Genomic DNA, 24,051 nt, shown 5'->3' on the forward strand with positions numbered 1-24,051 from the left:
CGTTATGTAGCGTGACGACTAGAACTGCCCACAATGCCCCAAGTACGGTCGGTTAAATCTTTTCTAAAACTACGAAGCTTATAACTCATAAAAACCCACGAACAAAACCATTCTTATTCCTCATAATCACATTTTCCCCAAATGTAGACATATCCTGTGAATCAGTAAATCAACCAGAAATATTCTAACGTGTGGCGTACGGCTGACTGACCTGTAGTTTCCCGGCATTTTCTATCAGCTCTGTAGAATTAAAGCCGCATCATTAACCGGGGTCCAGACTGTCACCGCACCCGCTGGTAACAAGTATGTCTTGGATCTCACAAAGTTCTAGGTGCACCTGGTTAGCACAATCCTCACAGGAGGAAGCGAAAGCCGCCTTTATGCTTTTTAGGCGCCAAAGCCCCTTGGTCTTAAACTCTACGCGACTCAGAACGTCACTAACAACAGGAATACTGCAGATGCTGGAAACTCAAGCAACACACATCAAAGTTGCTGGTGAACGCAGCAGGCCAGGCAGCATCTCTAGGAAGAGGTACAGTGAAGTTTCAGGCCGAGACCCTTCGTCAGGACTAACTGAAGAAAGAGTTAATAACAGATTTGAAAGTGGGAGGAGGGGGGGGGATCCAAAATGATAGGAGAAGACAGGAGGGGGAGGGATGGAGCCAAGAGCTGGACAGGTGATTGGCAAGGGGGATATGAGAGGATCATGGGACAGGAGGTCCAGGGAGAAAGACGGTGGGGGGGGGGGACCCAGAGGATGGGCAAAGGGTATAGTCAGAGGGACAGAGGGAGAAAAAGGAGAATGAGAGAAAGAATGTGTGTATAAAAATAAATAACAGATGGGGTACGAGGGGGAGGTGGGGCATTAGCGGAAGTTAGAGAAGTCAATGTTCATGCCATCAGGTTGGAGGCTACCCAGACGGAATATAAGGTGTTGTTCCTCCAACCTGAGTGTGGCTTCATCTTTACAGTAGAGGAGGCCGTGGATAGACATGTCAGAATGGGAATAGGATGTGGAATTAAAATGTGTGGCCACTGGGAGATCCTGCTTTCTCTGGCGGACAGAGCGTAGATGTTCAACAAAGCGGTCTCCCAGTCTGCGTCGGGTCTCGCCGATATATAGAAGGCCACATCGGGAGCACCGGACGCAGTATATCACCCCAGCCGACTCATAGGTGAAGTGTCGCCTCACCTGGAAGGACTGTTTGGGGCCCTGAATGGTGGTAAGGAAGGAAGTGTAAGGGCATGTGTAGCACGTGTTCCGCTTACAAGGATAAGTGCCAGGAGGGAGATCAGTGGGGAGGGATGGGGGGGGGGACGAATGGACAAAGGAGTCGCGCAGGGAGCGATCCCTGCGGAAAGCAGAGAGGGAGGGGAGGGAAAGATGTGCTTAGTGGTGGGATCCCGTTGGAGGTGGCGGAAGCTACGGAGAATAATAAGTTGGACACGGAGGCTGGTGGAGTGGTAGGTGAGGACCAGTAGGTGAGTAGGTGAGGTCGCATCTGCTCTCAGGATGAGGCTTTTCATTCCAGGACGAGGGAGATGTCCTCCTTTTTTAAAGAAAGGGGCTTCCCTTCCTCCACTATCAACTCCGCTCTCAAACGCATCTCCCCCATTTCACGTACATCTGCTCTCACTCCATCCTCCCGCCAACCCACTAGGAATAGGGTTCCCCTGGTCCTCACCTACCATGTCAGAATGGGAATGGGATGTGGAATTAAAATGTGTGGCCACTGGGAGATCCAGCTTTCTCAGGCGGACAGAGCGTAGGTGTTCAGCAAAACAATCTCCCAGTCTGTGTCGGGTCTCGCCAACATATAGAAGGAGATTTTAAATGCATTCTTTGCATTTGCGTTTACTCGGGAAATGGATACAGAACCCATAGAAGTGAAACAAAGCGGCATTAACTTCCTGGACTCTATACAGATTACAGAGGAGGAGCTGTTCGCCGTCTTAAGGCAAATTAAGTTGGATAAATCGCCGGGGTCTGACAAGGTGTTCCCTTGTACCCTACAGAAGGCAAGTGCAGAAATTGCCGGGGCCATAGCAGAGATATTTAAATCATCCTTAGCGACAGGTGAGGTGCCGGAGCATTGGAGGATAGCCATTGTTTTTGTTTAAAAAGGCTCTAAACAGAAACCAGGAAATTATAGGCCGGTGAGTCTGACATCAGATCTGGGAAAGTTATTAGAAGGTATTCTAAGCGACCGGATATATATGTATTTGGATAGACATGGAATGCTTAAGGATAGACAGCATAACTTCGTTCATGGTAGGTCATGTCTATCCAATCTTACGGAGTTTTCCGAGGACGTTACCATGAAAATGGATGAAGGCAAGGCAGTGGATGTTGTCTCCATGGACTTCAATATGGCGCTTGAGAAGGTCCCGCATGGTTAAGAAGGTCCAGTTGCTCAGCATTCAGGATGAGGCAGTAAACTGGATTAGATATCGGCTTTGTGGAAGCAGCAGGAGAGTGGTAATAGAGGGTCGCCTCTCTGACTGGAGGCCTGTGGTGTGCCGCAGGGATCAGTACTGGGTCCTTTGCTATTTGTCATCTATATCAATCATATGGATGATAATGTGGTTAACTGGATCAGCAATTTTGCGGATGACACCAAAATTGCAGGTGTAGTGAACAGCGACGGAGGCTATCATGGTTTGCAGAGGGTAGTGTATCAGATGGAAAACTGGGCTGAGAAATGACAGATGAAACTTAATGCAGACAATTGCAAGGTTTTGCGCTTTGGTGGGACCAACCAGGGTAGGTCTTACACAGTCAACGGTATTGGACTGAGGAGTGTGGTAAAACAAAGAGATCTAAGAATATAGGTCCATAATTCGTTGAAAGTGGCGTCACAGGTCGATAGGGTCACAAAGAAAGCTTTTAATGCATTGGTTTTCATATTTCAACGTATTGAGTACAGGAGATTTGATGTTATATTGAAGTTGTACAAGACGTTGGTGAGGCCTAATTTGGAGTATTGTGTGTACTTCTGGTCACCCACCTACAGGAAAGATGTAAACACGGTTGAAAGAGTGCAGAGGAATTTTACGAGGATGTTGCTGGGTCTGGAGCACCCTAGTTGAAAGGAAAGTATGAATTGTTTAGGACTGTATTCTTTAGAACGTAGATGATTGAGAGGAGATTTGACAGAGGTGTACAAGATTATGAGGGGTATAGATCGGGGAAACGCAAACAGACTTTTTCCACTGAGGTTGGGCGGGACTACAACTAGAAGTCATAGATTAAGGGTGAAAGGTGAGGTTTAAGGGGAACATGAGAGAAACTTCTTCACTCAGATGGTCGTGAAAGTGTGGAATGAGCTGCCAGCAGAAGTGGGGCATGCAAGCTCGATTTCAACGTTCAAGAGAAGTTTGGATAGGCCCATGGATAGTAGGGATATGGTCCCAGTGCAGATCAATTGAAGTAAGCAGTTTAAATGGTTTTGGCGTGACTAGATGGGCCGAAGAGCCAGTTGCTGTGTTGTACTTCTCTATGACTCTAAAGTGCACCCCACTAACGCAACAGCCACCTGCCAAGCCTCGTTTCCTGAGGAGCGGTTGAACGTTTGTCCTTCACTCGGAGGGCTACCTATAGTCTTCATCAGTAAACATTCCTGGACACAGATGCTGCCCATTTAATCCCTTAGAACTGTGGCCGTCCCAGCAAATAATATGGAAGTTAAAATCATTCGTTTTTATGACCCAATTATTCCCACAGCGACTTATGATTTACCTAGATACCTGTTACCGTAATCCCCGCTGACATTTCAATGACATCCCACACTCTCCCTCACCCCACACACACACACACACATACGCACAAAAGCCTAAATCACTGAACTTTTTAATTTTGTTAATATGTGCCTTAACTGGCAGTCAATTGTGTAAGCTTCACAATTTATGTAGATTTTCATAATCAGTGTTTTGTTCTGTAAATTAATTAAAGTCCTGTCAGCCAGACAGGAAGCCAGACAGGAACCTTATTGTATTTTTCAACCTTGAGATCCGTTGTACTTTCTGCTCCGTGGGAGGTAAACCTCCGGTAAGGTTGGTCTTTGTCAACAATCTAAATTAAGCAAGGGTTGCTGACAGTGTACAAGTCAGCACTGTATGTGAGCAGAGAATTCTCTCATCCAAAGCCGTATTTGGGGACAAAGTTCGTGGAGAGAGAACTGATAACTCAGATAGAGCCAGGACCCGCAGGAAATGCTTACGGTTCACTTGGTACCGCGATGGACAGTGAGAACGTCAACAAGACCATAAGAAATAGCAGCAGAATTAGGCCATTCGGCCTATCGAGTTTGCTTTGCCATTTCTTCAGGACTGATCCATTTCTCTCTCAATGCCATTTTCCTGTCTTCTCCCCGTAACATTTCACGTTCTGACTAATCAAGAACCTATCAACCTTCAACTTAAATACACTCAATGATCTGGTCTGCAGAACCGCCTGTTTCAACGATTTCTACAGATTCCCCTCCCTCTGGCTACAGAAATCCCTCCTCATCTCCATTCTAAACAGACGTCCCTCTAATCTGAGGCTTTGTTCTCTCTGGTCCTAGACTCCCCTGCTGTAGGAACTATGTATTATGTGCTGCGCATTTAGTATGTGACTAGTCACAACAGTGGAGGCGTGGTAAAAGCGATGGGAATAAGTTATGTATCCAAGTTTATTCCGTGGCAATTTGTAGCTTGGGACCCGGAGGTCCTATCTTTTGCTGAGCGCTGAGATAACGCTCAATAATGTTTACTGCATGTTTGGTAATTGCTATCAAAGGATCGAAATAGGGAATTTGACTCTTTGGAGCAACCGTCCGAACTGTGGGCGTGTCATGCAAGTACAACAACTCCGTGGGGTCGCAGACTGCCGGCAATTCTTATGATTTTGGATTTTTTTTTGGCCGCCGCACCTACTATAGGAAGCATCCTCTTCACATCCACTCTATCTGGGCCTTTCAACATTCAATGGGCCTCATTGCGATCGCCCCTCGTTCTTCTAAGTTACAGCGAGTAAAGGCCCGGTGCTGACAATTGTTCCTCATACAATAGGCCTTTCATTCCCAGAATCATCCTTTGTAAAGGAACGCAAAACTCTAAGTGAGGCCTCATTAGTGTTTTATAAAACCTCAGCATTACATCGTTGTTCTCATATTGTAGTCCCATCGAAATTAATGCTAACTTTTGTGACGAGAATACACATAAAATTAAGATGTTTGCTGGCCTGGGTTAGCATCAGTGACATCAGCAGTTGGTCTGCCACCTGTCCTCAGCGGAAGGAGAGATAAGGAACAATGGAGCAGCGTCTGGAGATGTGTAACGAAGGGATGGGTGAGAGAGCTGTCTGGAGCGGCTCCCCCTTTGAACCCTGAACTATTTGAAGTGATGGACAGGCGATCTGGAGATGTGTAATGAAGGGATGGGCGAGAGAGCTGTCTGGAGCGGCTCCCCCTTTGAACCCTGAACTGTTTGAAGTGATGGACAGGCGATACCCCAGCAGGGGGATAAAAAGGGACAGGTTTGCTAAGGCGACACACACGACACCCGAGGTAACGAGACCCTGGAAGCGGTGCATCTCTCACGAGTTGGTGGGAAGTACCGGACAACGCACAGGGTGGAAAGGTACGATTAGCGGGAACCCGGTGTGTGTCCGCCCTTGCTTGGGTGCCGGGTTCAGTGCAGAGGATCGACCGCATCTGGAGGAGGGGTCACAGTCGGTGACCTCAGGTGACATCACCAAGGACCTGCCCAAAAAGCTGCTTGTGAGCCATATCGCCGGTCTGTGAGTGGAAGCCGTGTCTGAATGATCAGTCGTTCCCGTTCTCTCTCTCTCTCTCTCCCCCCACGTTGTCCATCGCCATGGCAATGATTACTGCGAACTGAACTAAATTGGACTGAACTTTTGTGTCACTTTGAAATTTGGTCATTTACCCCTAGACAACGATAGAGCTTGATTGATGCTGTTATCTTAATTCTGTGCACATGTGTGTTTATCATTGCTGAATTGTTGCATTTATTATCCTTTCGATTACTGTGTTGCTTGTTTCTTTAATAAAACTTTCTTAGTTCTAGTAATCCAGACTCCAACTGAGTGATCCATTTCTGCTGGTTTGGCAACCCAGTTACGGGGTACGTAACACTTTGTATTTGCCTTCTTTGCCACTGACTCAACCAGCAAATTACCCTTTCGAGAATCCTGCACGAGGACTTCCAAGCCCCTTTACACCTCGGAGTTTTTCATTTTCTTCCCATTTAGAAAACAGTCCATGCTTTTATTCCTTCTATCAAAGAGCATGACCATTCACCTCCGGACATTATTCGATTTGCCTTTTATTTGCCATTTCTCCTAACATGTCCAACTCCACTGCACCCTTCTTGTTCCCTCAACTCTACGCGCCCCTCCACCGACCTTTGTATCGTATGCAAAACTGGTCACAAAACCATCGATTCTGTCACCAAAGCATTGAGATACAACGTAAAAGGAAGCGGTACTAACACCAACCCTGTGATATCAGTCACCGGCATCCACAGCAATGAAAAATCTGTCGAGATCCTTCTCTGTGACTAAATGGAAGGGGAAGACAACAAAAAACAAAGGTGGGGCAGGGAAGAATGCTAGGCAGAAGGTGATGAGTGAAGCCAAATGGGTGGGAAAGTGAAGGGCTGCAGAAGGAAACTGATGGAAGAGGGGAGTGGACCATAGAGGAAAGGGAAGGAGGAGGGGACCCGGGGTGAAGTAATAAGCAGCTTGGAGAGGTAAAAGGCCAGAATGGAGAACAGAAGTAGAGGTGAGGGGGAGTGAAAAAGAACTTTTCACCTGAAGGAGAAATCAATATCCATGCCATCAGATTGAAGGTCGTCTAGATGGAATATAAAGTGTTGCTCCTCCATCCTGGGAGTAGCATCATCTTAGCACAAGAGACCATGGGCTGACATGTCGGAATGGAAATGGGAATGGGAATTAATATGCTTGGCCACTGCAAAGTTCCCCTTTTGGTGGATGGAGTGGGCTCCTGACAAAGTGATCCCCCAATTTATGACAGGTCTCGCCAGCCTAGGGGAGGCTACATCGGGAGTACTAGACACAATAGACGACCCCAGCAGATCGGCAGGTGAAGTGTTGGCTCACCTAGAAGAACTATTTGGGGCCTTGAATGGAGTGAGGGAAGAAGTGAATGGGCAGGTCTAATACTTGGGCCATTTGCAGGGATAAGTGCCAGAAGGGCGATTAGTAGGGAGGGACAAATGGACAAGGGAATCACGGAGGAAGGGGATGTAAAGATATTTTTTAGTGATAGGACCCCTTTGGAGATGGTGGAAGATGTGGATGATGCTGTGTTGGATGTGGAGGCTCATGGGGTGGTAGGGAAGGACATTATTATCACTGCCTCCTAAAGGTTTATTTTCCTTAAGCTATTTGATCAAATCTGGTCCATTACACAACACCTAATCCAAAATAGCGGATCCCCTAATGAGCTCAACCACAAGCTGCTCTGAAAAGCTTTGTTGTAGGCACTCTACAAGTTACTCCCTTGGGATCCACCAGCAACCGGATTTTCCCAATCTACCTGCATATTGAAATTCTCCATGCCTATAGTAACATTGCCCTTTTGACATGCCTTTTCTATGGAGCAGAGTCTCTCCTTTCAGCAGTGGAATGGGTGCGGAGAGTGTAAATACAAAAGGAAATTATTTTTCTGGGTAGGTTATAGTACAGTGTATTCAACCAAGTCATGACCCAGATTCAGAAAGTAAAATGGATAATTCCTTGCTCTGTATCAGGACTGAGCTCTCCAAAACAGAATCATAGAGAACAGGAGCTGGTCCTTCGGCCCGCCAAGTCTGTTCTGAACATCAAAGATCCGTTCATATCTACCTGTGTCAAACAGCCCATAGGTACTCCCTTTGACCCACGGACACTGATTGGGTGTCATGCTCTCCTCATTCCCATGGCTGACTACACCACTTGGCTAAACACCGAGAACAACTGGCAGCAGTCGCTAACCTATCAATGACTCTGAGCGGTCGAGAAACGGGACTTCACTGTGGAAACCCTTGAAATCACAGCCAAAACTCCCAGGCAACGCCATGGATCAGGATCGAATCCGGGCCCCCGAGGCAGCAAAACTGCCGTCCCACTCTGCGCCCTAACATTATGAAATTACAATTACATATAACTGATGAGAATCAAAGTGAATATGCACTGCTTATATGATACGACGTGCCTGTAAAGCTGCTGCAATTGTGACTACATGTGCTTGTGCATTTGGAAATAAAATTGGCTTTGATTTTGACGTTCTATTGACAGAAAGAACTATAGAAATGTTATTTCTTTAAATATTTTCTATATACACTTCCTAGAATGTTTTTTTTAAATCTAGGACCGGCAGCTAAGGGAGTCTGGTAGATACACACAGTGTAACTATGACCGTCTCCTGCTTCTGTTTTATTTGAAACTTTGCAATGGAGAGAATGACTTACTTCTGGTAAAATCACACTCAGCCAATCAGAGCTTTCAAGGGAGTATCTGAGAAGGAATTGATAAAGTCAGTCGGAGTCAGGCTCTGAGTGAGAGGTTAATTTGGACTGAGGGCATAGAACTACTAGGAACTGAAGACATTGCATTCCTACCCCTAACGGTTTCTAAGCACAGCCGCTGTCATGATTGTTGGGCGAGGTGGGCTGGGGGGGAGAACTCAACTGAATGCTCCCTCTCAGCAATTTCATAATTTTACTGCAAAAAAAAACGTAATGATTGGAGATTTAAATAAAGACAAAATCTGAATATTATTGTAACTTGATCAGCGTGCAAATGTCTTTCTTTATTGGACCCAGGGTATTATGAGTGGATCACGTGGATTTAAAACCAGCGCTCGAACAGCGAAGACACATGGACGCTCAGATTAGAAGTTCGATGATCCAACGTGTAGGCTGTCCAGATTCAATCATTGCGGCCCAGAGGCCGCTCATTGACAGAACAGCAGTATTAGACAATAGGTGCGGGAGTAGGCCATTCGGCCCTTCGAGACAGCACCACCATTCACTGTGATCATGGCTGATCATCCACAATCAGTATCCAGTTCCTGCCTTATCCCCATAACCTTTGATTCCGCTATCTTTAAGAGCTCTATCCATCTCTTTCTTGAAAGCATCCAGAGACTTGGCCTCCACAGCCTTCTGGGGCAGAGCATTCCATATATCCACCACTCCCTGGGTGAAAAAGTTTTTCCTCAACTCTGTTCTAAATGGCCTACCCCTTATTCTTAAACTGTGGCCTCTGGTTCTGGACTCACCCATCAGCGGGAACATGCTTCCTGCCTCCAGAGTGTCCAATCCCTTAATAATCTTGTATGTTTCACTAAGATCCCCTCTCAGCCTTCTAAATTCCAGAGTATACAAGCCCAGTCGCTCCAATCTTTCGACATATGACAGTCCTGCCATTCCGGGAATTAACCTTGTGAACCTACGCTGCACTCCCTCAATAGCAAGAATGTCCTTCCTCAAATTTGGAGACCAAAACTGCACACAGTACTCCAGGTGTGGTTTCACCAGGGCCCTGTACAGCTGCAGAAGGACCTCTTTGCTCTTATACTCAATTCCCCTTGTTATGAAGGCCAGCATGCCATTAGCTTTCTTCACTGCCTGCTGTACTTGCATGCTTGCTTTCAGTGAAAGATGTACAAGAACACCTAGATCTCGTTGTACTTCCCCTTTTCCTAACTTGACTCCATTTAGATAATAATCTGCCTTCCTGTTCTTACCACCAAAGTGGATAACCTCACATTTATCCACATTAAACTGTATCTGCCATGCATCTGCCCACTCACCCAGCCTGTCCAAGTCACCCTGCATTCTCATAACATCCTCCTCACATTTCACACTGCCACCCAGCTTTGTGTCATCGGCAAATTTGCTAATGTTACTTTTAATTCCCTCATCTAAATCATTAATATATATTGTAAACAGCTGCGGTCCCAGCACTGAACCCTGCGGTACCCCACTGGTCACCGCCTGCAATTCCAAAAGGGACCCGTTAATCGCCACTCTTTGTTTTCTGTCAGCCAGCCAATTTTCAATCCATGTCACTACTCTGCCCCCAATACCAGGTGCCCTAATTTTGCCCACTAATCTCCTATGTGGGACTTTATCAAAGGCTTTCTGAAAGTCCAGGTACACTACATCCACTGGCTCTCCCTTGTCCATTTTCATAGTTACATCCTCAAAAAATTCCGGAAGATTAGTCAAGCACGATTTCCCCTTCGTAAATCCATGCTGACTCAGACCGATCCTGTTACTGCTATCCAGATGTGTCGTAATTTCATCTTTTATAATTGACTCCAGCATCTTTCCCACCACCGACATCAGGCTAACCGGTCTATAATTCCCCGTTTTCTCTCTTCCTCCCTGCTTGAAGAGAGGGACACTGCACTGCAACGGCAGACCTGGGCGCTCTTCACTGACCTGTCACCGTGTAGGAAAGCAAATGTAGTGGTCCTTACTGCACGAGAGCTGGAGTTTAGAATTAGGGACGTAATGTTACGCTTGTATAGGCTCTGGTGTGGCCGCATCTGGGGCGCTGAGCGCAGTTCTCGTTCACTCGTTTCGGAAAGGTCATACTCGTAAGCATTTCAGTTAGAATTAAATCAGCTGTATCGGAATGAGAGACAATCCTATCACGAGTGGATAATGCATTCTGTTAGTACTCCTAGGAATTGAGAAGAAGAATAGATGAAGAAATTGAAAGTAATAACATCTTCAGCGGTGCTTAATAGGGAGAGGTAGATTTTTTAAAGTGGGAGGAATGGAGGTTGTGGGCAATTCGCAGAGACGAGGAGATGCGATCATCCATGATCGTATCGAATGGCGAGGCAGGCTAGATGGACCGAGTGGCCTCGCCATGCGCTATGATCCTATGTGTACCGCTGGTGTGGGTCAGTCTGCAGAAGCCAGGGTTGTTCACCTTGGATAAACAAAAATGTGACTTAAGAGACGGAGTCCGGTACACACGTACTTGATCTACACATTCGACAGGAAGGTCATACAGAGTCTCCGAGAGAACGCCAGGTTTGAACTTCGAACTCCGACTCCTCGGGCTGTAATAGCGTTACGCCACCATGGCGTGCACCCATTGGGATAAAATTAATACCTGTATAACCTGAGGCCAGGTTAAACCGGTAAATGAGACAGAGAGATGGTGCATATGATTACCGTATTTATCTGGTTTACAGGTTTCTAATAGCAGATTCGTTCTTTCCCACTACCACAGAATTTTACCATCCTAAAGCAGGCCGGTCTGCCCACCGCCTCTATACCAACAAGTGGGCACTTATCCAAGTTAATCCCAGCTTCTAACACTTGGCCTGTAGCCTGCGTAATTCAAGTGTGTGACTGGACACTTCTGAAATAACATCAGCAACTCTGCTTTCACTGCTCTCTCCGGCAGTGTGTTCCAGGTACTCACCACCGCCTGGGTCCTCTTGAGATCATCTCTAACCCTTTTACTCCCTGAAATTAACCCAAATACCAGCAGCTTTATCTACTTGTGATATGGGGAAAAGCTCTGCGGCCAACGCTAACGCTATCCCTCAATTTTAATGCCTAAGTCACATCCCCTTGTAAGTGGAGTGCCGAAGGGATTGGTACTGGTTCGTTGTTGTTTGTCACCTCTATCAATGATGTGGATGATAATATTGGTAAAATGGACCAGCAAATTTGCAGATGACACCAAGTTTGGGTGAGTAGTGCACAGTGAGGAAGACTATCAAAACCTGCAGCGGGCTGAGGACCTGTTTTTAAAAAAGGGCTGAAAATGGCATGTAGAATTTAATGGAGATAAATGTGTAGAACAACCAGGGCAGGGGCGTACATAGTGAATGGTAGGACTCTATGCAGTAGAACTGAGGGACCTGGGAATACAGACCTATAATTAATTGAAAGTGGCATCAGAGGTAGATAGGATCATAAAGACAGTTCATAGATCAAAATTGAGGGTGGTCTTGGACTACAGAATAATCTGATAAATTGGGCAGGACAGCGGGAAACGGGATTTCAGTTGATAACTGTGAGGCGATGCACTGTGAAGTTAAATAAAGGCAGGGCACACAAAGAATGGCAAGGCCTGCAAAAATATTGAAGAATAATGGGACGTTGAATTACATGTATAGAAATCCCAGAAGGTGGTGGGAACAGGCAGACAGTGTGAAGAATGCACCTGGGATAAATACATCCATTATCCTAGACACAGATTAAAAGTCTGGGAAGGACTTGTTAAAAGATTAGTTGATCCACATCTGGATGGCGCTGGAGAGGAGATTCACCAGGATATTGTGGAAATGGAGGGTTTGAGTTATAAGGAGAGACTGCATAGACTGGGCCTTTATTGCTCTGGAGCACAGGAGGATGAGGGATGAATTTAGAGAGGACATAACATTATGAGGTGCATTGATAGTGTGAATGGACACAGGCTTTTCAGAGCTCAGGGGAGTCTAAAACTAGAGGGCGTCATATTAAAGTGAGCTGGGAAAGATTTAAAAAGGATACGAGGGACCACATTTTCTACACAGAATGTAGTGGGCATGTGGTACGTGCAAAGTGGTAGAGCTGGGTAAAATTGTTGGGTTTAAAAGACACGTAGACAGGTTAATGTATGGGAAAGGTTCAGAAGGATATGTGCTAAACGCAGACGTATGGGAGTGGGTCAGTTGAAATGAAGGATCTTTTTCTGTGGGTATAAATCTGAGACTCAATGCAGAGCTGTGTACAACAAAAGAGCAGAGGTTCAAGGTGGTGAGGAAGATGTCTAGAGGAGAGCTGAGGAAGAATTTCTTCTTTTACCCAGAGGGAGGTTACAATCTGGTACACACTGGCTGAAGGATTGATGCAGAAATAAGTCGATGCAGGCATGCATTTAAGGACCATCTAAATAAGCACTTGAATCGCCAGGAACAATAGATGACGGGGCAAGTACTGAATTAGTGGAGACAGATTCTCTGATCTTGTACACTTAATGGTCAAATGCCGTCCATTGAATTTGCCAAGAGAATTCTCCATAATCCTGACTGCAGTTTACATACCACCCGTGGCCGACTATAATCAAGCTCTTGAGATAATGCATGATGCTGTCTCCAAACAAGAAAGAAGCCATTCTGACACATTTCAAATCATAGTCGGTGACTTAAACCAGGCTTGTGTGAAGAAAGCCCTGCCCAATTACCATATGCATATAAAGGTACCTACACATTCGACTAATGTTATACTAAGGTAAGGAATGCCAACAGTTGCATGCCCAGACCGCATTTCGGTAAATCTGATCACCTGGTCTGTCTTCTATTACCTGCATACAGGCAGGGGCTAGAGAGCAAAGCTCCAGAGAATAGGATAACAAAAAGGTGGTCACAGGAGGCAGAGGAGCGGCTATGCGATTGCTTCAAGTTGGCAGACTGAGCCACGTTCAAGGACTCATCTGCGGATCTGATAAATACACTTTGGTTGTCATGGACTTGGAGATGGAGTTGCAGATCAGTGTGTCCTCACAAAATCATTCAGAGTCATCCCCAACCAAGTGCCCTGGATGAACCACAGTCTGCTGAGGGTCAGATCCGAGGCATTCAAGTCTCGTGACAAAGAGATTTACAAGAGATCCAGGTAAAAACTCCAGACGACTATGTCACGAGAAAACTGGCAATTCCAGACTAAACTTGAATCATCGGAAGATGCTCGACAGTTATGGTAGGGCTTGAATATCATCACAAATCAAGCAACATGGGCGACTACCACGATTCGCTTCCAGGTGAGCTCAGTTCCTTCTATGCTCGCTTTGACCATCAAAACATGGAGAGACTATCAAAACATGGAGGAACCATCAAGAATTCACACAGCCCCTGATGATCCTGTGATTTCTGTCTCTGAGGCTGACGTGTGAGCAGCCTTCAGGAAGATGAACCGACGAAAAGCATCGGCCCAGACGGGGTACCTGGCTAAATACTAAAGGCTGATCACCTGCCTGGAGTATTCACTGAGATGCCTAAGAAGAACATGATAACCTACCTCGATGAAGGTCGTCCAGTTACATCCACAGTGTTTTGAGAGTTTGGGGATAAAACATATCAATTCCTGTCTGATAAGCAAATTGTATCCACTCCAGTTTGCCTGTTGCAACATGTTCATGGCAAATGCTATCTCACTGGCTCTTCACTCAACCTGGAACATACGGACAACAAAGATCCATTCATCAGGATGCTCTTTATCGACTACAGTTCAACATTCAATATCGTTATCCCCTCATAACTAATTAATAAGCTTCAAGACCTTGGCCTCAAAATCTTCTTGATCAATTGGATCCTCGATTTCCTCACTTGCACACCCTGTCTGTTCGGACTGGCAGAAACATCTCCTCCATGGTCTCCATCAGCACAAGTGCACCACAAGGCTGTGTGATTAGCCTCCATGCTCTGCTTGTTTCATACTTAAGCGTGTATAGGTATACTCATGCTTGCTTTACACTTATGACTATGTGGCTAAGCAGAGTTCCAATGCCATATTCAACTACACTGATGACACCACTGCCGTAAGCCGAATCAAAGGCGGTGACGAATCTGCATAAATGAGGGAGATTGAAAATTGGGCTGAGCGCTGCCATGAAGACAACTCCTTACTCAATATCAGCAAGACCAAGGGATTGATTATTGATCTCAGGAGGAGGAACCCAGAGGCCCATGAGCCAGTCCTCGTCGGGGGGAAGGGTGAAGGGAATAAGAAGCGGAGAGAGTCAGCAAATTTATATTCCTCAGTGTTATTATTTTGCTTGACTTTTACTGGGTGAAATTATGAAAAAAGATCTATGGCTACGTCCCTACTTCCTTTGGAGTTAGCGAAGACTCGGCATGACATTCAAAAATGTGATCAACTCTATAGGTCTGTGGTGGAGAATATATTTACGGTCTGCATCACAGCCTAGCATAGAAACACCAATGCCCTATAATAGGAAATCCTACAAAAAGTAGTGGATACGGCCCAGTCTAGCACATGTAAAGCTCCCTCCATCTTGAGCACATCTACAAGAAACATCGATGCAAAAAAGCTGCATTCATCATCAAGGACCCGACCACCCAGGACATGAACTCTTCCCTCTGCTCCCAACAGGAAGAAGGTACAGGAACCTCAGGACTTAAACCACCAGGTTCAGGAATAGTTATTACCCTTCGAGCATCAGGCTTTTGAACCAAAAAGAGTAACTTCACTCAGTTTCACTTCATCACTGAAATATTCCCACAACCTATAGACTTGGTTTCAAGCACTCTTCATCGCATTTCTCGATATTTATTGCTTATTTATTTATTATATTGTTTCTTTATTTTTGTATTTGCACAGATTGTGTCCTTTGTACATTGGTTGAATACACAAGTTGGTGTGGACTTTCATCAATTCTATTATGGATCTATTGAGTATGCCTGCAACAAAATGAATCTCAGGGTTGTATATGCTGACAAACAGTATACAGTGGCATGCAAAAGTTTGGGCACCCCGGTCAAAATTTCTGTTACTGTGAATAGTTAAGGGAGTAGAACATGATCTGAACTCCAAAAGTCATAAAGTTAAAAATGAAACATTCTTTTCAACATTTTAAGCAAGATTTGTGTATTATTTTTGTTTTGTACAATTTTAGAGTGAAAAAAGGAAAGGAGCGCCATGCAAACGTTTGGGCACCCCAAGAGATTTGAGCTCTCAGATAACTTTTACCAAGGTCTCAAACCTTAATTAGCTTGTTAGGGCTATGGCTTGTTCACAATCATCGTTAGGAAAGGCCAGGAGATGCAAATTTCAAAGCTTTATAAATACCCTGACTCCTCAAACCTTGTCCCAACAATCAGCAGCCGTAGGCTCCTCTAAGCAGCTGCCTATCACTCTGAAAATTAAAATAAGTAATGTCCACAAAGCAGGAGAAGGCTATAAGAAGATAGCAAACACGAGGAAATCTGCAGATGCTGGAATTTCAAGCAACACACACAAAAAATGCTGGTGTACGCAGTAGGCCAGGCAGCATCTATAGGAAGAGGTACAGTCGACGTTTCGGGCCGAGACCCTTCGTCAGGACTAACTGAAAGAAGAGATAGTAAGAGATTTGAAAGTGGGAGGGGGAGGGAGAGATCCGAAATGATAGGAGAAGACAGGAGGGGGAGGAATGGAGCTAAGAGCTGGAAAGTTGATTGGCAAAAGGGATATGAGGCTGGAGAAGGGTGAGAGTCATGGGACGGGAGGCCTAGGGAGAAAGAAAGGGGGAGGGGGAAGCTCAGATGATGGGCAAGTATAGTGAGGACAGAGGGAGAAAAAATTAATAATAATTATTATTATTAATTAATTAATTAATGGGTGGGGTGTGAAGGGGAGGTGGGGCACTATTGGAAGTTAGAGAAGTCAATGTTCATGCCATCAGGTTGGAGGCTACCCAGAAGGAATATAAGATGTTATTCTTCCAACCTGAGTGTGGCTTCATCTTGACAGTAGAGGAGGCCGTGGATAGACATATCAGAATGGGAATGGGATGTGGAATTAAAATGTGTCTGTCATGGTCCAGTCCGTTAAGTCAGCATTCCGGTTCACGGTCCGGTCTGTGGGCTTAGGACTCCGGGTCTTCCAGCTGTCCCTTGTTTTGGTTGGGTTAATCATAGGCACCTGATTCCCATCTTGGGGCTTGGAATATAAGTAGCCTTGGGGTCGAGTGTGGGCTGCTGGCTCGTCTTGTCAAGATCCTCTGGGAGCAACCTGCTGGTGGAAGGCTAGAGCGGCCACTTGCCATCTTTAGGCCACGTTGGAGAACCATCGCTTCATGGAGCCTTGCTGTCAGTAGTCGGAGCTGTCTTTGCAGTATGGATTCGGCCATTTCCAGGGCCAGCTGAGTGGCCGTCAGCCACTCTGAGCTAGGTAGGGATCCAACTGTTTCTGTAGCCAGCTGAGTTTGCTGGCCGTAACTGTGACTCCGATGCAGAGATGGAACTGTCTGTCGTTCTTTGGTGTTTGTCCCCTCTTGTCCTCGCCTCCGTGGGGTAAGTCAGGCTGCTGTGCCGTTACCCTATGGTTGGATCTGTCCCCTCTTGTCCTCGACTCCGTGGGGTAAGTCAGGCTGTTCTGTTGTTGCCCTGCGGGGGGACCGGTCTTGTCTTTACCTCTGTTGAGTAAGTCTGGCTGTTCTGCCGTTACCCGATGGATGGATCTGGACTATAGTGCCTGGACTCGGGTTCAATTCTGGTGCTGTCTGTGTGTTCCCTCCCCCCATCCAGTACCCCCACCCCCCAACCCCTGTGTACATGTGGGTTTCCTCCCACCTTTACAAAGGTTAATAGGGTCACGTGTGTAACTGGGCGACTCAGGCTCAATGGACTGGAAGGGACTGGTACCGTGCTACATCCCCTTCAAAACCCTTTCCAATCCATGTACTTGTCTAAATATCACTCCATATACCGACCACCTTCTACGTGAACGAGCTTTTCCCAGCTCCCAGTAAATCATTGTCCTCTCACCAAAAAACCGATGGCTTCCCCCTGGAAAAAGACTACAACTATTCATTTCATCAACCATTCCCCTCAAGATCTTAGATATCTCTAGAATGTCAACAACACCTTTCTGCACTCTGGAGAAAATAGCTCCAGACTCTCTACTCTTTCCTTGTAGCTTGGTAGCAGTCAAATCCTTGTGAGACTTTACTGCGCCGTCTCCAGCTGAATCACATCCTTTCTGCTGCTAGATGACATAACTGTATTCAATAATCCAGCTGGAGTCTCAAAAATATTGTACAGTTGTAACAATACATCCTAACTCTTGTACTCAGTGTCCTGACTGATGAAGGGTCACTTTCCATAGAACTTCACCACTAATGGTGACGTCATAGAAAAGTACAGCACAGAAACAGGCCCTTCAACCCAGCCAGCCCAGACTCCCAGCCTCCTGGACGGCCAAATCTGCGCCAGGTGCATCGTGCTGCAGCTCCTTAGGGACCGCGTTAGGGAACTGGAGATGCAGCTCGATGACTTTCATCTGGTCAGGGAGAGTGAGGAGGTAATAGAGAGGAACTATAGGCAGGTAGTCACACCGGGGCCTCGGGAGACAGAGAAGTGAGTAACAGTCAAGAGAGGGAAGGGCAGGAGTCAGAGGCTAGAGACTACCTCTGTTGCTGTCCCCCTTAACAATAAGTATTCCTGTTTGAGTACTGTTGGGGGTGGGGGAGATGGCCCACCTGGGGGAAGCAACAGTGGCAGCGCCTCTGGCGCAGAGTCTGGCCCTGTGGCTCAGAAGGGTCGGGAAAGAAAGAGGATGGCAGCAGTGATGGGGACTCTAGAGTTAGGGGGTCAGACGGGCGATTCTGTGACGCAGGAAAGAAGCACAGATGGTAGTTTGCCTCCCAGGTGCCAGGTCTGGGATGGTTTTGATTGCGTCCACAATATCCTGAAGTGGGAAGGAGAACAGCCAGAGGTCGTGGTACATATTGGTACCAATGACTTGGGTAGGAACAGGGAGGAGGTCCTGAAAGCAGACTATAGGGAGTTAGGAAGGAAGTTGAGAAGCAGGACCACAAAGGTAGTAATCTTGGGATTACTGCCTGTGCCACGTGACAGTGAGTATGGGAATAGAATGAGGTGAAGGATAAATGCTTGGCTGAGGGATTGGAGCAGGGGGCAGGGATTCAGATTTCTGGATCATTGGGACCTCTTTTGGGGCAGGTGTGACCTGTACAAAAAGGACGGGATGCACTTGAATCCCAGGAGGACCAATATCCTGGCAGGGAGGTTTGCTAAGGCTATTGGGGAGAGTTTAAACTAGAATTGCAGGGAGGCGGGAACTGAACTGAAGTGACGGAGGAAAGGGAGGTTGGCTCACAAATAGAGAAAGCTTAGAGACAGTGCGAAACGGAGGATAGGCAGGTGATAGAGAAGGGATGCACTCAGACTGATGGTTTGAGATGTGTCTATTTTAATGCGAGGAGTATTATAAATAAAGTGGATGAGCTTAGAGCGTGGATCAGTACTTGGAGCTATGATGTTGTGGCCATCACAGAGACTTGCATGGCTCAGGGGCAGGAATGGTTACTTCGAGTGCCAGGCTTTAGATGTTTCAGAAAGGACAGGGAGGGAGGCAAAAGAGGTTGGGGCGTGGCACTGTTGATCAGAGATAGTGTCACGGCTGCAGAAAAGGAGGAAGCCATGGAATGGTTTGTCTACAGAGCCTCTGTGGGTGGAAGTTGGGAACAGGAAGGGGACAATAATTGTACTGGGTGTTTTTTATAGACCACCCGATAGTAACAGGGACATCGAGGAGCAGATAGGGAAACAGATTGTGGAAAGATGTGATAATAACAGGGCTGTCGTGGTGGGAGATTTTAATTTCCCAAATATTGATTGGCATCTCCCTAGAGGGAGGAGTTTAGATGGGATGGAGTTTGTTAGGTGTGTTCAGGAAGGTTTCTTGACACAATATGCAGATAAACCTACAACAGGAGAGGCTGTACTTGATCTGGTATTGGGACATGAAACTGGTCAGGTGTCAGGTGTCTCAGTGGGAGAGCATTTTGGAGATAGTGATCACAATTCTATCTCTTTTACCATAGCGTTGGAGAGGGATAGGAACAGACAAGTTAGGAAAGCATTTAATTGGAGTAAGGGGAAATATGAGGCTATCAGGCAGGAACTTGGGAAAAATTGTGGCAAATGTTCAGGGGATATTTGCGTGGAGTTCTGCATAGGTACGTTCCAATGAGACAGGGAAAGGATGGTAAGGTGCAGGAACCGTGGTGTACAAAGACTGTTGTAAATGTAGTCAGGAAGAAAAGAAAAGCTTATGAAAGGTTCAAAAACTAGGTAATAATACAGATTTAGAAGAGTATAAGGCTAGCAGGAAGGAGCTTAAGAATGAAATTAGGAGAGCCAGGAGGGGCCATGAGAACTCCTTGGCAGATGGGATTAAGGAGAACCCATGGCATTCTACAGGTATGTGAAGAGCAGGAGGATAAGACGTGAGAGAATAGGACCAATCAAGTGTGACAGTGGAAAAGTGTGTATGGAACCGGAGGAGATAGCAGAGGTACTTAACGCATACTTTGCTTCAGTATTCACTACGGAAAAAGGATCTTGGTGATTGTAGGGATGATTTACAGCGGACTGAAAAGCTTGAGCATGTAGATATTAAAAAAGAGGATGTGCTGGAGCTTTTGGAAAGCATCAAGTTGGATAAGTCACTGGACTGGACAAGATGTACCCCAGGCTACTGCGGGAGGCAAGGGAGGAGATTGCTGACCCTCTGGCAATGATCTTTGCATCATCAATGGGGACGGGAGAGGTTCCAGAGGATTGGAGGTTTGCAGATATTGTTCCCTTATTCAAGAGAGGGAGTTGAGATAGCCCAGGAAATTATAGACCAGTGAGTTATACTTCAGTGGTTGGTAAGTTGATGGAGAAGATCTTGAGAGGCAGGATTTATGAATATTTGAGAGGCATAATATGATTAAGAATAGTCAGCATGGTTTTGTGAAAGGCAGGTCGTGCCTTACGAGCCTGATTGAATTTTCTGAGGTTGTGACTAAACACACTGATGAAGGTAGAGCTGTAGATGTAGTGTATATGGATTTCAGCAAGGCATCTCATAAGGTACCCCTTATCGGGGCAGGAGTTTCAGGGCTGGAGGTTCAAGGGCAGGAGTTTCAGGGCAGGGGATTCAGTGCAGGAGTTTCACGGTATGAGATTCAGGGCAGGGTTTTCAGGGCAGAAGATTCAGGGCAGGAGTTTCATTGCATGAATTTCCGGGCAGGAGTTAAAGGGCAGGAGAAGCTGAAGTGTAGTTGTAGACAGGTCATATTCTGCATGGAGGTCGGTGACCAGTGGTGTGCCTCAGGGATCTGTTCTGGGAGCCCTACTCTTCGTGATTTTTATAAATGACCTGGATGAGGAAGTGGAGGGATGGGTTAGTAAATTGGCTGATGACACAAAGGTTGGGGGTGCTGTGGATAATGTGGAGGGCTGTCAGTAGTTATAGTGGGACATTGATGGGATGCGAAACTGGCTGAGAAGTGGCAGATGGAGTTCAACCCATATAAGTGTGAAGTGGTTCATTTTGGTAGGTCAAATATGATGGCAGAATGTAGTATTAATGTTAAGACTCTTGGCATTGTGGAGTATCAGAGGGATCTTGGGGTCTGAGTCCACAGGACACTCAAAGTTACTGCGCAGGTTGACTCTGTGGTTAAGAAGGTATTGGCTTTCATAAATTGTGGGATTGAATTTAAGAGCCAAGAGGTAATGTTACAGCTATATAGGACCCTGGTCAGACCCCACTTGGAGTACTGTGCTCAATTCTGGTCGCCTCACTACAGGAAGGATGTGGAAGCCATAGAAAGGGTGCAGAGGAGATTTACAAGGATGTTTCCTGAATTGGGGAGCATGCCTTATGAGAATAGGTTGAGTGAACTCGGCCTTTTCTCCTTGGAGCGACGGGGGATGAGAGGTGACCTGGTAGAGGTGTATAAGATGATGAGAGGCATTGATCATGTGGATAGTCAGAGGCTTTTTCCCAGGGCTGAAATGACTAGCACAAGAGGGCACAGTTTTAAGGTGCTTGGAAGTAGGTATGGAGGAGATGTCAGGGGTAAGTTTTTTACACAGACTGCTGAGTGCATGAAGTGGGTTGCCAGCGATGGTGGTGTAGGTGGATACAATCGGGTCTTTAAGAGACTCCTGGATAAGTACATGGAGCTTAGAAAAGTAGAAGGCTATGGGTAACCCTAGGTAATTTCTAAGGTAAGGACATGTTCGGCACAGCATTGTGGGCCGAAGGGCCTGTATTGTGATGTAGTTTTTTCTATGTTTCTCTGTTTCAACCCATCTAGTCTATGCTAAATCATTTAATCTGCCTACTCCCATCAACCTGCACCCAGACCATGGCGCTCCAAGCCCCTACTATCCATGTACCTATCCAAACTTACCTTAAAGTTTGAAATCGAGCTCATATGCACCACTTGTGCTGGCAGCTCATTTACACCCTGACGGCCTTCTGAGTGAAGAAATTTCTCCTCATGGCCCCTTAACCTTCTCACCTTTCACCCATGACCTCTAGTTGTAGTCCCTTGCAACTTCAGTGGAAAAAGTTTGCTTGTATTTATCTTATCTATACCTTTCATAATTTTGTATAGCTTTTTCAAATGTCCCTTCAGTCTTCTACATTCCAATCTTTCCTTGTAACTCAGATCCTGTAGTCCCAGTAACATCCCCGTATGTTGTCTCTGTACTCTTCCATCCTTATTTACATCTTTCCTGTAGGTAGGTGACCGGAACTGCACACAACTCTTCACATTAGGTTCCACCAATGTTTTATACAACTTCAACATAACATCCCATCTCCTGTACTCATTACTTTCATTTATGAAGTCTAGTGTGCCAAAAAGCTTTCTTTATGCCCCTATCTACCTTTGACGCCACTTTCAATGAATTACAGACCTGTATTCCCAGATACAGATCCCTTATTCCACAGCACCCTTCTGTGCCCTACTATTCACTGTGTAAGACCTGTCCTGGTTAGTACTACCGAAGTGCAACACATTGCACATGTCTGCATTAAATTCAATCAGCCATTTTTCAGCCCATTTTCCAGTTGTTTCAGATCGCGTTGCATGCCATGATAGTCTTCCTTGCTGCCACTTCACCCCAAATTTGTGTCATCTGCAAATTTGTTGAACCAGTTATCTATATTATCATCCAGATTGCTGATATAGATGACAAACAACATGGACCTGGCACCAATCCTTGCAGCACTCCACTTGTCACAGGCCCCCAGTCAGAGAAGGAACCATCTACTACCACTCTCTAGCTTCTCCAATGTCTAATCCAAATTATCACCTATCTTGAATGCCGAGTGACTGAACCTTTTTAACTGACCTCCCACGGAGGAACTTGTCAAGTGCCTTGCTAAAGTTTATGTGGACAATATTCACTGCCTTGCCTTCATCAACTTTCCTGGCAACTTCCTCAAAAATGTGTAAAATTGTTTAGACATGACCCAACACGCAAAAAAAAAAGCCACATTGACCATCCCTAATCAGTCCATGTCCATATACCCCAACCCTTATAATACCTTCCAATAACTTTCCAACTACTGATGTCAGGCTTGCCAGCTTTAATTTTCTAGTTTATTTGAGAGCCTTTCTTTAACAGCAGAATACCACTGACTATCCTCCAATCCTGTGGTACTTCACCTGTCGCTTAGGGGATATCTCTGCTAGGGCCCCAGCAATTTCCGAGGGAGCACCTTGTCAGGACCTGGGGATTTATCCACCCTAATTTGCTCAAGACAGCAAACACCTCCTCCTCTGTCATCTGTATTGAGTCCATGAAGTCGATGCCACTTTGCTTCACTTCTATAGACTCTACGTCCATCTCCTGAATAAATACAGGTGCAAAGAATTAATTTAAGATCTCCCCCATCTCCTTTGGCTCCAAGCATAGATTACCAGTCTTTGTATTCTACAGCACTCCCAGGGTCTTGCCACTTGTGGCTTAAGACCTGCCTTGATTTAATTTGCAAAGTGCAACGTTTTGAACTTCCCTGATTTAAATTCCATCTACTTTATTTACTTTCTCGCTAACCAAACCGCCAGTTTTGCGGATATCAGTAAACTTATTAAACATGCTAACCACATTCATATTCGAATCATATATGGAAAACAGCAGAGAACCCAGCTCGGATCCCTGCAGTAGATTACTTGTACCAGGCCTGAAACCTGAAAGGGGAGGGAAAGTGATTATGCAGAAGGGGCGACAGAGGGAGAAGAGCAGAGATTTGAGAGGGAGCCAAGGCGGGAGGAGGTTACAGAGGATGTGAGGGGACGAGGTCCGCACTCACGTGGCTCTGGCAGAGAACAAGCAGCAGTTGTCCTATCCAGTCGACATCCTTTCCATCTCTCCACGTCAACCTGCGAACCGCAAGAGGATCCCACTACGTCTCATTCTTTGGGACCACAGCAAATACAGACTGACCCCACTTCAGTTCAGTTCCTCACACCCCGCCCGGGGGGAG

General features: G+C 46.0%; 1 protein-coding gene across 1 annotated transcript in view; it reads left to right on the forward strand.

Moving 5' to 3' along the window:
- Positions 1-24,051, forward strand: part of LOC140186002 (equilibrative nucleobase transporter 1-like) — a 77,938-nt gene that overhangs the window by 27,339 nt on the left and 26,548 nt on the right. The gene's annotated exons all lie outside the window — the stretch shown is intronic.

Source organism: Mobula birostris, chromosome 21 (assembly GCF_030028105.1).
Source record: "Mobula birostris isolate sMobBir1 chromosome 21, sMobBir1.hap1, whole genome shotgun sequence".
NCBI classification, from domain to species: Eukaryota; Metazoa; Chordata; class Chondrichthyes; order Myliobatiformes; family Myliobatidae; genus Mobula; species Mobula birostris.